The sequence below is a fragment of the Melanotaenia boesemani genome, chromosome 2 (assembly GCF_017639745.1).
Source record: "Melanotaenia boesemani isolate fMelBoe1 chromosome 2, fMelBoe1.pri, whole genome shotgun sequence".
Taxonomy (NCBI): domain Eukaryota; kingdom Metazoa; phylum Chordata; class Actinopteri; order Atheriniformes; family Melanotaeniidae; genus Melanotaenia; species Melanotaenia boesemani.
Window position 1 is genome coordinate 5,181,954 of NC_055683.1, and position 13,557 is coordinate 5,195,510.

Consider the following 13,557-nt stretch of genomic DNA (forward strand, 5'->3'; position numbering starts at 1 on the left):
GTCTCTGGAACTGTCTGTCTGCAGTGAACAAAACAGAATTTATCAGTTCATTAATAAATCTCTCAGACATTCAGGTCCTAGCCCTGACTGAAACCTGGATCTGTCCAGAAAACACATCTACACCAGCTGCCCTTTCTGTCAGTGCAGAATTTACCCAAACACCTCGCTCTGCTGGACGAGGTGGTGGAACGGGCATTCTTGTTTCTAAAAAGTGGAACTTTACGTCTCTCTGTCCGATAGCTAACTGCTCATCACTAAAGTATCACACATTAAAGGTCTCTACACCTCACTCTGGTCAGTTACCACCTCCTTAAGGCAATATAGATGAGTTTGTCTCTGAAATGGACATGATTGTCTCTGATATTCCTGATGATGGCGCACCACTTATTGTCATGGGAGACATGAACATTCACATTGGCAAACCACAGGCAACTGACTTTCTGGCTCTCATCTACTCTTTCAATCTCAAACTGGTACAGACTCCTCCAACACACAAAGCTGGTAATACTCTTGACTTGGCGCTGACCAGAAACTGCTCCTCAGCCGACCTGTCAGTCACCCCACCGCACCTTTCAGACCACTTCCTGTTATATTCTCTGTTTTCCTTCCTTACTGGCTAGGCTGCTTTTTAGTGACTGATAGGTTTAAACAGCTTTGGTTCTTGCAAACTGCTGCTGACGGGAACTGATGCGCTAAGACAGGAACAAACCATTTAATTTATTTTACTGCTATATTTCCTCATTATCTTTACAAATATTTACTGCCTATTATTTCTAATGTAGGTCTGATAATTTTTTTAATCTACTTTGCAAATCTTTTGGGCCCCTATCAAGTTGTAGGCCCCTTGAATCTTCCTAACTTCCCCCTCTCATATGGGCATGTCTCTGCAGTTGTTGCAGGTATACCAAGGTACTCCCAGTACTTCTGGAGATGCAGGGGCACCATGTCTGTTCTGAAGCTCTGCCAATAAATCAAAGACTGGGGCTGGCTGTCTTTCCAGCAATCTAGCTGTGAGGTCTCTGCAGTCCTCGAGGCTCATCTCCTGCAGAGGATTCTTAATGAAAGGAAATAAGTCAGGGTTAGACTAGTAGGTATGCAGGCAGGTATTCTACAGGCTGTACAACATGATATGCAGTGTAATACCAGCACTGGAGGTAATCCACAAAGAATCACGTGTTTAGGAATTATCTACTAATTACTAGAAAAAGCTATACTGTTGTGTAAAAGGAAACATTTTTGTATAATATTTTCCTTCATTCATTCATTCATTCATTCATTCATTCATTCATTCATTACCTCTACCGCTTCGTCCATTGAAGGTTGCAGGTAAGCTGGATCCTAACCCAGTATTGAACAGGTGAGAGGCAGGGTACACCGTAGACAGGTCACCAGTTCATCGCAGGAGCAGCTGTGTAATATTTTTCCCTTTGTTTTCCATCATACTGAATTAGCTCACATTTTGATTTTGGTTTCACTTCATGTATACAGGGTGGAGGATGCTGGTGTTGTCTGTTTAGGTGAAAAAACTTAACTGTGAGTGACTGTGACACTACCTGAATGATATCGAGGCAATGCGTCTCTTCATCAGAGGCTGGGTGTAGTGCAGGATCAGGTTTTTCACAGAGCAATGAAAATCTCGCCAATGTTTGGACTTCAAGTTGAAACAGAAAAAATGTCAATTTGTCTCTGATAGAAGCAGCTAAATTAATAAAGAAATCTTCAGAGTAAGTCCTCAAAATAACAAGAAATTCATGCTACACCAGGAAAAAGAACAGAACACCTAATTATAGTTTATACAGGACAGCAGGTTATCTGTGTTTTAATAAAGATCAAGGAATTGTAGGTTTTGCATTATGAAATAAAATAGATACAAGAACAAGAAAGCAAAGTACTGAGGCTACATCCGATGGGGTTCCAGCTTAAGCTGATATTTTAGACAGAGGGAGTAGAAGCATAGACTCACAAAATCAAAGAGGTGGAGGATTGTTTGCAGAGAAATCACAAAAGAGCAGCAGCACTGGGATCAGGACACATCTACGTTTATTTTAAAGCATGATGGGTAAATGAGGAGACGGGATGGCAGGAACAGGGCTGAAGAGTTTACTCACTGTGGTCGCAGTCATAAAAGTGACTGAGCATGTGCTCATTTTTCCAATAATGATTGACTGTAATGCTGAAACAGACAGATGCTGCCCTCTGCTGTTCAGTAAGAAAAAGTGCATTTTGATTCATTCAGCTTACGCTGCTTTTATTCAGTAAAGCCCAATGTTGAGACATTTACACTTGATGGATTTATTTAATGCAAATTATAGAAAGTTTTCTTAGCAAACTGACACAACCGATGCTGTAGTTCCTAAAGGCAGTTGTAGTAATTCCAGTTACCTGCTTCACCTCAAAATGTCCCTCTAAGTCAGTTCTACAATCACAATTAGAATCCAGGCAAATTTCTAAAGGAGTGGAGACCCTACACTGACTCTGACAGCCAATAAACCAAACAGAAGGAGTGGATGCCCTGAATTAAATTGTGTTAAAACAAGAAAAGAAGTCTACAACCTCAAAACTGCAGAATTAATTAGACTGAAGTAAAATATGTCCAGCAGATGGCAGCGTTGTCTAAATATTGTCTTTTGTTAGCTTTTATTTTTCACCACCATTCAGCAGCCAACTTTGCTCACCATTTACTGAGTTTAATTGGTTTGAAGCGCTCACGTTCACATTGGTTACACCAGAAACGGATGTGTCACACTCGTGAGTAAGACCCGTGGAGCTTGTGGTGACTGATCCTTGTTAACATTAATTGTGATCCCCCCACATGGTGCAGTCAGTGACACCATCAATAACACACAACTGGTAGCTGTTTCTGTCTATCTACCTGTATTGTCTGCACACAGAAAGTTTAGTTTAAACCTCGTGGCAGGTAGACTCAGTATACCTCCCGGTAGTTTCTCTGGGAACTGAAGAGTCAAGTTTAATGAATTGCAGCCTTGTTTGATTAGAAAAATGAAAGCAAAGTGTCCTCTTCCTCTTTAACAAGTTAGAATCTTCCAGTCAATGAAATTAAAGTATACTATAGTTGATGTCTGTGCCCGATGCTACTTGCAGACGTCATTTGTTTAATATGGTAAATGAGGACAAATTCTTACAAAAAAAAAAAATAAATGAATAAAAGTGAGGAGGGATTTGAAGAACTCGTCATATTTGTCTGTTTCGTTGGCTTTCTTTTTGTTTGAAACTTGGTTAAATTACCAGGTGAGAGAAATTTTCCTGATCTAAATTCACATGGTTACTCATGCTGTAAGTTTAAGAATCCTCAGTCCTTGAAACTTTTCTCCTAAGTTTTGATATTTCCTGGTGCGGCGCACACACCATTTGATGTCTTTGATATGGAAAGTTATCAACAGAGTCAAATGGCCTGTAAAAGCGAAGAATGATAAGAGCTGATCAACTTATCTGAATGCTTAGAAAAGCATCTGCTTTAGCTAAGTAAGAACTGGGACATCTTTTATGAAAGGAGATAATTCCTTCCTACAGTTCCTTGTAGCCACACAAGAGAAAAGGTTCTACTATCTAGTCACACTAATTAAACAAAATGCCCACCTGAATAATTAAGATGAGCAGATTTAGAGAAATAACATGACATGCATGCACATGTTTTTGAAAAGTTTGGTGTGCAGTAATGACCTATTAGTCTGTATCTCACACCAAGGATGCGCTCAGCTGGTAAATCAGCAGAGCTTGTTCCTAAAATGTTTGTTTACTTCCCTACTCCAAAATCTTGTCTCTCTTCATCTCTCTAGATTAAATCTAGATAGAAAAAACAAGACAGTCTGCAGACTTTTAGTTTTATCACCTAAAAACAAACAAACAAACAAAAATAAAATCTGTATTTAGTGGGTGGCCTTGTGTTATGGCATAATTTGCACCGTTTCTTTGCATGAAAAGAAAACTTGAACTGGACTAAAATGAAATAACTTGAAGGCAGCTTAAAATGTTTCTTGTGTCCAGGGTGAGAGAAGAAACTTGGCTGCATGTGTGTTTTTGTTAGAACCCTCAAACATGAATCTATACTCACTGCCCAGCATCACATACCAGTCATCACATATTTGGTGTATAAATAAGAAGATGTAGCCTATAAAAAGCCTTATACCAAGATGTGGTGGAGCACTTAGTTGATTTAAAGTAGATCCTACTACAGCTGAATGAATGAATGCACTGAATCAGCCTCATGTTTCATGGGCCCGGTTCAGAATGCTGTGAGATAAATGGACTAGATCCCTTTGTGCTTAAAGTGATATTTCTTTGAAGTTGAACGTAAAGTTCCCTGCAGCAGTCAGACAGAGGCTAGGATTAGTTAGATTATGTACTATTTCATTTAATTGAATATGTACACAAATCAGCCCCAAATCAAGACTAATACCTGAATAAAAGTTAACATGTTGGTCTGCCTGGTGTGTACATTGTTTTGTTAAAGACACATATCAGATATTATTGGAATTACTGGTGGGATTTATGAACTTCCATTTGTAATACACTGTAATACACGGGGGGGGGGGGCAGGTTATCTTTCCTTTTACAAATGTTCTTCAGTGTGCATGCTTCTTTAAAAAGAACTTATCAGATGGTAATCATTTGTTCCTGCATTCAGAGGCTTTTCTCAGGCTGGTTGCAACACTGATGCGTTTGGACACAGTGCTGCATAGAAGAATCTTTTCTGTCATGTTTGCTGCTCTGCTGGGCCTCCAGTCCCTCATCAAGCTCATCTGCTCCATCTGTGGCACCCTTGATTACCACACTACCTGCACCTTTGCTCTGCCCTACTTAAACCCTCTCTCGTTCATGCTTCCCTGCCAGATGGTCATTTACCTTCCCTGTGAGATATCCTGCAGTAAATCCTTGTCTTGTTCTAGATCTCTGTTGCCGACCTTGCTACCACACCCGGACTCCCCGTTGCCTGATCCCCTACCGAACTTACCTGATCTCTGCCTACCTGGAATTGACCTCTTTCTGGACCGACCACCTCTTTCTGCCTAGTCCCACTTCCTGAATCTGATTGCTGTGCCTGCCATCAACCTGCTCCCTTCCTGCCTCTACTCTTCAGCGCCAAATAAACTGTTCACTGTCCACTCATCACTGTGTGTGGGCTGAATTTCCGGGTCTTCCTGAGACGATCCTTACACTTTTGGGGATTCAATAATACAAGGTTTAATATGGTACACAATTCAACTTTGATCTTTCTTCACAAAATGTTGGATTAGTTAATTTGTGAGTGCTGGAGCTTGGCCTGTCACCAGGCTACTGAGCAAACACACGATTGCTTTTTGTTTTTCTTATTTAAAAAGACAGACTTTTTACTGTAAAATTTAGTGTCCCATTTTGATGAAAGGTATTTTTTTTTCTAATTTGAAGACAATCAGATGTAACGATAAATGTTAAAAATGTCTTAGGTAAGAACTTGATGAAAGTTATGTTGACATGATATAACGTGTGGGTACTTAAAGGTAGACTGAGTAAAGTACATATTTATTTGTTGTCCATCCACTGGACATCTGTTGCCTAATGTCCAAAGGGTGCATATGCACAAACATGTGCATAATGGCTCATCAGCTGCTTTAGGTTCCCAAGGGCAATCCTTCTGGAACACAAGATCACAACAGTCTTCACAGCATCATTGCTGTTTATTTTGCTAAGTTCTTTCTAACAAACCCCTGATTGTCTTTATGTGCAAAGTGCTCTTGTTAATGACCCCGTGCATAAAGTGAAAATGTCTTCAGCAGCCTGACCTTGTCCCTGGTGCACTCATCCTCTTGTAATTTTCTGATCATGCAGAGAGAGGAATCTCAGGTGTGGGCTCATTTGAATATGATTTGTGTATTTTTTTTTTTTTTATTATTATTATTTATCTTTTATTATAAAAGTACAAAAGAATACAACAACGCATGAATAACACACAAGAAGACACATTACAAAACCAAACAGGACATGGCTGGAAATGGCGGTCAAGGCGTAGGCCGGACACAGACAGGAAGGTGTTGTCCGGAGAAAAGCCGCCTGGAACTGTTCACGGTCCGCATGAAACAACGTCCGGAGGTACAAGGTCACAAAGCGACGAAAGAAGTACCACGGCTCTGCTCGCCACCCCTCAAACAGCACCAGATTACGGGAGAGGTAGCACACGTGTCGCCAGGACGAAATTAACCAGGCACGTATTACACCCAGGAAGGGAATCAGATGTAAAACCAAACAGGAGGGGAGCGTCGCGTACGACCACTGCCACAGGCACCTAACCCAGCGCGACCAACAGCTGGTGGAGACTGCAGTGGAACGAAGCCAGTAGCGGACATGTCAGGAACAGATGCTCGAGAGTCTCGGGACCCGACGTACACCGAGGGCAGTCTCGCGACCACCGTGATCTGATATCTGATATAAAACCACCGCAGTAAACACGAGGCGATGCCCGATCTTGAAGTCCGTGTCCAGACATGCCGGCGGACCGAACAGGCTCATCACGGACCCCCACACCTCTCAAACGGAAATGGGGCCAAACCAAGTCGACCAGGGGCGAAGAGCCGTCGGCTCCCTCACGACCGACTGCAGCAAGACACGGTAGATCAGGCATGTCAAACTGGTCCAGCAAAGGGCCGTGTGGCTGCAGGTTTTTGTTCCAGCCAGCCAAGAGCACACAGTTTGACCAATCAGCTGTCTGAAGACTGAGATCAGTTGATTGAATCAGTCAAATCTGGTGTGCTGCTGCTTGGTTGGAACAAAAACCTGCAGCCACACGGCCCTTTGCTGGACCAGTTTGACATGCCTGCGGTAGATGCAACGTGTCGGGAGCTCCAGCAAAGACTTCGTCGCCCGACCCACCGCCAACTGGAAAGAAGGTACGGGGTCCACGGCCCCGCCCCAGCACGCGGCCAGAACAACCATCCCGTGGCAGAGCCGCCACCAGCCGGTCACACATCGACCTCACCTCACCAGGGCGGAAGCGAATCCCCTGCCGCCGCAACCGCCCAACGACCCCAGGCCAATCCAAGGCCCCCCGACCATCTAACAGGTCTGCCAACGTGTACACACCACCCCGGAGCAGGGACGCACACCGAAAAACGGGGGCTGTCCCCAACAGGGGCTGTCGCATCACCGCAGCCCTGGAACCCACCCACGCCCGCAGGTGAGGCTGAAACCGCTGCCAGGCCACCAGGACCTCCCCCCAGAAAGTGCCAAGACCCAGGCGGCAGACGACCGCCAGCAGGAGCTGCCCGCACAGATTAAACAGCCCATGACTGCCCCACACGCCCACCACCTGCTCAAGGGCCCCATGTCAGAAAAACGCTCCAGGGTCCCGGAGGAAACGGGGCAGGCGCACCCACAGCGCATGTTTCTTTGCCTCAATGTCAACCAGATGGAGCCCACCCAAACGGTAGTCAGCCACGACCGTGGCACGTGCCACCATGATACGCCGCGACCACCAGCCAAACATTTGCCAGAATCCGATGCAGGGTGGCCAGTACTGCTGCCGGCATGGGACCTGTGAGACAACCAGCGCATTGGCCACAACTGCACACCCCCGAATGCCCAACACTCGCATCCACCACAGGCCTACAACAGCCCTGACCTTGGCGATGAGTCGGGCCCACGTACGACCCGCGGCCACGTGCTCCGAGCCCCCCAGCTGCACCCCCAGATAGGAAAAGGGGCGGTTTCCAACCGTCTGAAATGTTTACTCATACGACACGCATACAATCGGCGCATGTTTAATAAGTTAAACTTACACGTCGTCTCCTTTGTCTGCGGCGTATCTCCTGCCGCTGGATTTTTCATCTTCTGACTTTCAGGAGCCTTCCAGCCTCGACGTAAGACGGCTGATTTTGTCGTCCATCAGTAACATCTCCATCAAGCAGAGCATGAACACAGCGATCTCTTCGTTCTCGATATTAGCTTGCCGGTGTTGCTTTGTGTAGTCTTGGGTTTTGTTTTGTTGTTGTGTGGCGCTAAAGTCACACGTCACTGTCGCAGATGGTTGCGTCACATCGGTCCTGCTACCGCCCCCAACTCATGTGCGAATGCAACATAAAACAGTTCCCGTGGGGAAGGGCTGTTCATAGAACTAGAATAGTTATTAGAACTGCGTTCTTAGAACTTCTCTGTCCGAATGCACCTAAAGAACACTTTATTTAATTAACAAGGAACAAGTTGTGAATGTAAAATAACTGACTTGTTAATAACAAACATAAGGCAGTTTACCTGAGCTCAATTTTAACTGAACAAGCAAAATGAGGCACATACTGTTTATATAAAACTGCCTGTTTAGTACTCCTCTCCCTCATCTTCTTCCCCCACGCTGTCGGCGCCAACCTCTTCATAATCCCTCTCCAGAGCCGCCATGTCTTCTCTGGCCTCAGAGAACTCTCCCTCCTTCATACCCTCCACTACATACCAGTGCACAAAGGCACACTTGCCATACATCAGATCAAACTTGTGGTTGAGCCGAGCCCAGGCCTCTGCAAGAGCTGTGGTGTTGCCCAGCATGCACACAGCCCTCTGGACCTTGGCCAGGTCCCCACCAGGTACTCCAGTGGGCGGCTGGTAGTTGATGCCTACCTTGAAACCAGTGGCAGTCCACAAACTGGATGGTGCGTTTGGTTTTCATAGAGGCAATGGCAGCATTGACATCTTTAGGCACCACATCACCGCGGTACAAGAGGCAGCAAATCATGTACTTGCCATGGCGAGGGTCACACTCCACCATCTGATTGGTTGGGTGAAAGCAGACATCAGTGATCTCAGCTACGGTCAACTGCTCATGGTAAGCCTTCTCAGCAGACATGACAGGGGCATAGGTGGCCAGAGGGAAGTGGATACGGGATACGGCACCAAGTTGGTCTGGAACACTGCCAGGTCGACATTGAGGGCAACATCAAAACGTAGAGAAGCAGTGATGGAGGACAAAAAGGTGAGGCAAATATTGTAGATTGTCAACCATGAAGGCACAGTCAGAGTGCTCTAGGGTGATGTGGGTGGTCAAAATGGAGTTGTAGGGCTCCACCACAGCAGTGGACATCTGAGGAGCAGGGTAGACTGAGAACTCCAGCTTGGACTTCTTGCCATAGTCCAAGGAAAGACACTCCATCAGCAGGGATGTGAAACCAGAGCCAGTACCTCCACCAAAGCTGTGAAAAACCAGGAAGCCCTGAAGACCAGTGCACTGCTCCGCCTGATAACAGATGAAAACCTTCTTAGTTTTGTCACTTCAGTCAAATATGATAACGTCTGCTTTCAATTGACCTACCAGTTTGTGAATTCTGTCAACAACCAGGTCGATGATCTCTTTACCGATGGTGTAGTGGCCATGGGCGTAGTTGTAGGCAGCATCCTCCTTGCTAGTGATGAGCTGTTCAGGGTGAACACAAAGTTCATCCAGAAGCATTTGTGTTACCAATGACAGTGGGCTCCAAGTCCACAAAAACTGCTCTGGGGATATGTTTTCCAGCTCCAATCTCACAGAAGAAGGTCTCATTAGAATGATCTCCTCTTCTAGTGGTCTTGTCAGAGGGCATCTGTCCATCCGGCTGGATCCCATGTTCCAGGCAGTAAAGCTCCCAGCAAGCATTGCCAATCTGGACACCAGCCTGACCAACGTGCACCGAGATACATTCGCACTACAGGGAGGGGAAAAGAAAATAAATCTGGATTTTCTTGTGTAGCGTCTGATTCTCAGCATTTCATAATTATAATAAATTAACATGGCATAGATTAGGATTATACTTCATTGCAGCAGTAAGCAGCCTGCAAATTTCCCTGAGGACTCTCCAATGGGATTAATAAAGTATTTCTATTCTATTCTGATTTGCTAAGAGTAGTGAATTTTTGCATTATGCTTAGATGCAACACAGCAAAATTCCCAGAACAGGATGTGTACATAAAATTAGAAGAAGCACATGAACATCTTAGAGTGGATATGTTTTCATTCACAGTCTCTGGATCTTTGAGGATTGGTTCCAGATGTGTTTAGAAATGTTTTATGTTTGAAAAGTATATAAGAAAGGCTGATGCAGTCAGCCAGTGAGTTTTCTAAAGATCGGCCAGAGACCTCACAGATTCCACAGATCTGTTTAAGATGTCATTTTTTGTAATAAAACCATCTTTTTTATTATACATCAAGCTAGCATCCAGAGCTCTTTTTTGCCTTAGACTATTTTTGTCACATCACTTGCTTAAAGTAATTCATTACAAAACGGAAGCATAATCCAGAGAAGAAGATCATTACAATTAAGTCACCAAGCACAGTAATAGAAGGAAACAACAGGACGGCACAAGAAGAGGGAAAGTTGTCAACCACACCATGGCTTCCCAAAACTACAGACAAATAAACAGCAAAATGGCATCACGAACCAGAAAGATGGTCACCAAACAATGGAGCCACCTCATTGCAGAAACTACACTTGCTAGCAACAATGCCCATCTTTCCAGTACTCCGCTATATTAACAACTTCCTAAAACAGTAGCTACATATTAATTACTCTATATAAAATAAGCTGAGAAGAAAACATGCTGATGCCTTAGCCCTCATGGAGTCTCAGAGTGGAGTACTCCAGGTCACCACAGACTGTATGAGAGTGCAACACGTCAGGGCTGGACAATATATCGAGATTTTCAAATGTATCAACACTTGATCGCATGCTGTATAAAATGAAGGCACATTATTTGTATGGAGAACGCTTGTTTTGAGTTAAAAGTATCTGTTTTTGCATTTTACACAACTGTATTTCTGTCATGGTCATTGAAAAGTATTTTTCATTCATTTTGTTTTCAGAGCATTTAATATAATATGCAGCTACTTTCATTTCAGTTAATTGTTTTAATGCACATGTGCTGCTGATCCTTAATAAAAGTGTATTTAGCAATAAATGCTGTACATAAATGCCTCTTTGGTTGCTTGACAAAAAAATAATAGTAATAATAATTTGAGTTATATATCATATATCCTGATTCAGGTAAAAAAAAATATGGAGATATGAAATTTGGTTCATATCACCCAGGCCTACAACATGGTCTTTTCCTCCTCTGCAGGCTCCCCTTTCCAGATCCACCAAGAGGATGAACAAGGATGAGGCTGTTGGCGTGCACCTTGCACAGAATTCCAGATTTATGTGATCTGCAGATGCCTATTATTCTCAAAGTACACAAACCTTGTCTTTTCCTCTATAGTTGAAAATCAAGTCAAATGCAGTTGTTTTATACAGTGGGGATGAAAAGCATTTTGATATACCACGGATTTGCAAGTTTCCCCACTTACAAAGAATGAAGAGGTTTGTCATTTTCATCACAGGTAACATAAATTGTAAGAGACAGAATCTACAAAATAATCCGCAAAATCACAAAAATCAAATAAGATAAAATAAATCAAATAAGTGTTTAATACAATAGAAAATAGAATGTAATATTTGGTAAAGAAACCTTTGCAATTACAGAGGTCAGACGTTTCCTGTGACTTCTTCATTCTCTTTTCTAATCTTATTTATACTCTGGTCAATTTTTAAATCTTCAACCTTTTTTGCACTTTCTGCTGTAAACAACTTTAATTTCCCCAATGTGGGACTAATAAAGGACTTATCTTCTAAAAACAATAAACTTGTACTGATCATGTCTATTTTGAAGATGAATTTGAATTAAATGTCTAATTCAGAGTATTTACTGACTCTGTCATCACATCATAATTCATCATTAACGTATGATGTCCTGCTTTTCACAACATCCTGCTGAGAAATAAACACAAAGCTCTACATACGAGTCTTGACTTGACTTTCTGTCTCCATTTCTAAACTTTACGTAGCTTAAAAGACAGAGTTTAACTCTCACGTACCAGGTCTGCCCTACCTCCGTCAGCATTTGTGCAAAGTGTTTCAGTATCAGCTGCATTTACTGTAAGGATGCCCCGACATGGGATCTTGAACAAAAAAACTAGGCATTTGTGGTGATGTCATTATTTCTTTCTTTCTGCTTTTTTATTTCAAACATGTGCAAATAACATAAAGGAGTAAACTGAAAAAAAACAAGACAATCAAAACATGAATAAATACATAACACAAAGAAAATAATACAACAATCAATAATATATAGACCCAACATGTCCGAAAAGGAGTAGGTTGAAGCATAAGCTTATTATACCTACCAGTCCCCCCCTCCCCCCAAATAAAACAATATATATATATGTACGACTTATTTACTGGAACATTGTTTGTTAAAGCCCTTCTTCTTCCCTGTACCGTGTAGGGACCATGTGTTTGTACCACCTTTTAAACTGGATCATGCTTGGACCCCGCTTGAGCTCCACCCCCATCCTGTTCCACAGCCTCACTCCACAAACAGAAACACAAAGACTTTTTTAAGTTGTACGTGAGAAATGATGTTTTAAATTAAGTTCTCCCATCAGATTATAACCCTCATCTCTATTAAGAAACACTATTTGAATATTCCCAGGTAGTAGATTGTGTGTAGCTTTCTACATGATCTGAGCTGTTTTAAAATGAACCAGATCTATAAATTTTAATATTTCAGATTTTATAAATAGTGAATTTGTGTGATCTCTGTAACCAGTAATTTGAATTATTCTTATAGCTCTGTTCTGCAGTATGAATAGTGGTTGTGTTGTACAGTTATAAGTATTTCCCCAGACTTCTGCACAATATTGTAAAAAGGTAAGATCAGGGAGCTATCCAGAATGTGGAGTGATTTGTGGTCCAGACTGTGTTTGACTTTGTTTAGAACAGAGATACTTTCTGACAGTTTGCTTTGTACATGTTTTATGTGACTTCCAGTTTATTTTATCATCAATTAATACCTTGAGAAATTTGATTTCATGTACTCTTTCAATGTCCACTCCATCTACTCTGATCTGTACTTGTGTGTTCATGTTGCTCTTACTGAACAACATGAATTTAGTTTTACTTAAGTTTAATGGTAATTTATTACTATCAAACCACATTTTCAGTTTGCACATTTCATTTGTGATCATCCTCAGCAGATTATGTAACCCCCCCCCCCCCCCAACAAAAATATTTGTATCATCAGCAAATAATACAAATTAAAATTTTTCAGAAATATATATATATATATATAATGTTTTTTAGTATGCCCATGTCAGACGATTGCAGATGTAAATTAGTCTAAGGCTAATGCTAATTGTGGTACAATGCATCAAATGGCAACATTTATGTTTAAATTGTACATGGTCCCTCATAATAGAAATAATGGATAGTATTTTTAAAAAAGAAAAAAAGAAAAACAAAGAAAAAAATAAACATGTGACTTCTGCATGATTTGCTCTCAAAAGCTGAAGAAATATCAGTGTTAGCTTGTTCTGCTCAATCAATACCTCCATAAAAGCAAAGTGAAAGATAGTTTTTCTTGTTTGTTTGTTTGTTTGTTTGTTTGTTTGTTTGTTTGTTTTTTACCAATAGTTTAAGGAAATTTAATTTAAAATGCTACACAGGTTTTATCATACCAACCACTACCTTCAAAGACTTAAAAATGATATTAGTGTTAACAGCACTTTCTGTG

General features: G+C 42.1%; 1 pseudogene; it reads right to left on the bottom strand.

The window, feature by feature from the left end:
• Positions 1-8,304: 8,304 nt before the first annotated feature.
• LOC121648290 lies at positions 8,305-12,910 on the bottom strand (annotated as a pseudogene).
• Positions 12,911-13,557: the final 647 nt, after the last annotated feature.